The sequence below is a fragment of the Tupaia chinensis genome, unplaced genomic scaffold, assembly GCF_000334495.1.
Source record: "Tupaia chinensis unplaced genomic scaffold, TupChi_1.0 Scaffold000081_1, whole genome shotgun sequence".
Lineage (NCBI taxonomy): Eukaryota > Metazoa > Chordata > Mammalia > Scandentia > Tupaiidae > Tupaia > Tupaia belangeri.
The window spans coordinates 6405206-6408106 of NW_006159542.1; the positions used below are offsets into that span (position 1 = coordinate 6405206).

General features: G+C 36.7%; 1 pseudogene; it reads left to right on the forward strand.

The window, feature by feature from the left end:
* LOC102477942 (splicing factor 3B subunit 1 pseudogene) overlaps positions 1-1479 on the forward strand; it is a 7900-nt pseudogene extending 6421 nt beyond the window's left edge.
* Positions 1480-2901: the final 1422 nt, after the last annotated feature.

A 2901-nucleotide genomic window follows, 5' to 3' on the forward strand; every position in this document is an offset into this window, starting at 1 on the left:
TGGAGAGGTTTTTGCTATAGGGCACGTGTGCTTGCCAGAAAGACAGAAAGAGACAGAGAGACAGAAAGCAAGAAATCATCCCCACCCCCGGGGCAGATGGCCACGCTGCAATCCCTTCTCCTCCATTCTCCTCTTGGGATCTTGGGCACGCACGCACATGCACCTGGCGTGAGTTTTAAGTCACCGGGTCCGGGATGCGAACCGCATTTGACTACGTGGGCGTCCAGCGACATAGCCATTACGCTAACTGCTGGTCCCGAAAGTTGGTATATATTAAGTGGAGATATACAATATCTTTCTTTCATAGCCTGACTTGCTTCACTCAGTGATAAATCTTCCATATCTGACCACTTTCTATCAAGTGCCAGGAGACCCTGACATTTGATACAAAGTGATTGAATATGAAAGACTTAATGCTAAGTGAAGCAAGCCAGACTATGAAAGACAGATTTTATATGTCCCTACTCAATATATACCAATTGTCTGTGTGCTATAGCAAAAAACTGAAAGTTTGGAAGGTATAGTAAGCAAGGAGGGCAACTGTGTATACTAAAGATGGTCAAGATGGGGTAGTATAGGAGTGGGTAATAGAGAGAGGAAGGGAGAAAAACAGGGAAAGAAAAAAAAGTACGTTTAATTGACAAAAAATTAAAGGCTATTTGCTGATGATAATGTATATAGTAATATTTTTATCTTGACTGATACACATGGTTTTCATGCTGGAAAAAGCAATACTGTACAATGTAAAGATATATGTGATTAAATAAAAATTAAAATAAAAAATTTTAAAAGAAAATAATTTGTAAGCCACCTCTTTCATCAGTCTCACATAGCCTAGTGTCTTGCTTTGAAATGTCAAAGTCTTTGACAGCCATTGTTTGGGGCACCTAGCTAAAAAAATGAGGCAGCAGTCCATTAAAACATCTTGTTTCTCGCCCTTCACAGTTACTTCCTGCCTTAATGAATGAGCACAGAGTTCCTGAACTGAATGTTCAAAATGGAGTGTTAAAATCACTTTCTTTCTTGTTTGAATATATTGGTGAAATGAGAAAAGACTACATTTATGCTGTGACAGCGTTATTTGAAGATGCTTTAATGGATAGGGACCTTGTACACAGAGAGATGGCTAGTGCAGTAGTACAACACATGTCACTTGGAGTTTATGGATTTGGTTGTGAAGATTCACTGAATGACTTGTTGAACTATGTGTGGCCCAATGTGTTTGAGACATTTCCCCATGTAATTCAGGCAGTTGTGGGAGCCTTGGAAGGTCTGAGAGTTGTGATTGGACCAAGTAGAATGTTGCAGCACTGTTTACAGGGTGTCTTTCATCCAGCCCAGAAAGTCAGAGATGTATATTGGAAAATTTATAACTCCATCTACATTGGTTCACAAGATGCTCTCATAGGACATTACCCAAGAATCTACAATGATGATAAGAACGCCTACATTTCTTACGAACTTGACTATATCTTATAATCTTGTGTTTAACGCACAGCTGTTTCACACCTTAAACTTGCATCAATTTGGTGATGTAAACTTTTAAACATTGCAGATCAGTACAGAACTGTCATAGAGGAAGAGTTAGAAATCCAGTAGTATGATTTTTAAATAACCTGTCTTTGTTTTTGATGTTAAACTGTAAACGCCAGTAGGTGACCAAGAACACAGTGATTACACATGATACTGGAGGGATTTCATTTTTAATTCATCTTTTTAAAGAATTAGAATTCATTCCTTGTATTTAAAAGGGATGTTTAATTGAGAAATAAGCATTTGTGTACACAAGGCCTAAAAAACAAAGAAACAAAAATCACATCTTGTTTCTCTTTCCTCCTTTACTTCTTCCTTATCACTCAAGTTTCTGAAAAGATTGCATGCCCTTTTCTTATATTACAGGCATTTTATGAAATGAAAATATAATATATATATATGCAAATAATAATAATATATATATATATATATACACACACTTGGTCCAATCACAACATTCTACTGGAATGCACTGTATTTTTACTTCCACAACATTCTACTTGGTCCAATCACAACTCTCAGACCTTCCAAGGCTCCCACAACTGCCTGAATTACATGGGGAAATGTCTCAAACACATTGGGCCACACATAGTTCAACAAGTCATTCAGTGAATCTTCACAACCAAATCCATATATGTGTGTGTGTGTGTATATATATATATATATATGTAAATATAAAGAATAAGGCAAATGTGGTGTGAAAAATACCGTTATAAAAGAATGTATGAGTTCTATGGGAAGACAAAGGATATGCATCTAACTCTAGTCTATAGGGTTGGATAGGTCTTCCATTTTAGTAGGAGGCATTAGGTAAGTTGAGACTTGAAAAACAAAGGAAGCTGTTAAGTTCAAAGATTTGGGATGGAGAAAAGCATTGGGAAAAACAGAGAATACATACACAGCCTGGAAGGAAGTAAAAATACAGTGTATTCCAGACACCAAAAAATTTTTGCTCTTCTGTTTGGTTGACACATTTGTTGAGAATGTGGGAACTGGAGTGTGAAATGAGTTTAGAAAGGAAATTGCAGCTAAATTATAAAAGCCTGAAAGGAGTGCAAATGGAAATATCCATGCTTTTGATAAAATGAATATGTTTACAGACTCTGTACTATTTGAGGTAGATTGGTTATATTTTACTTCAGCGTCTGTCTTATGTTCATCATGATTACAACTGAGGGCTTCTCGAGTCTCCTCAACCATATTTATCACATATCATCTCTCTATTTAATTAATTTGTCAAGGATCAAATGAGTCCCAACTCTGAGCCAAGTCTCTTTATTTTAAAGTTTATTCAATGAGTGATAAAGACAGAGATAGAGATACCATCTCTTATAGGGTCTTGATGCTGTGATCCACCCCTAACCCTAG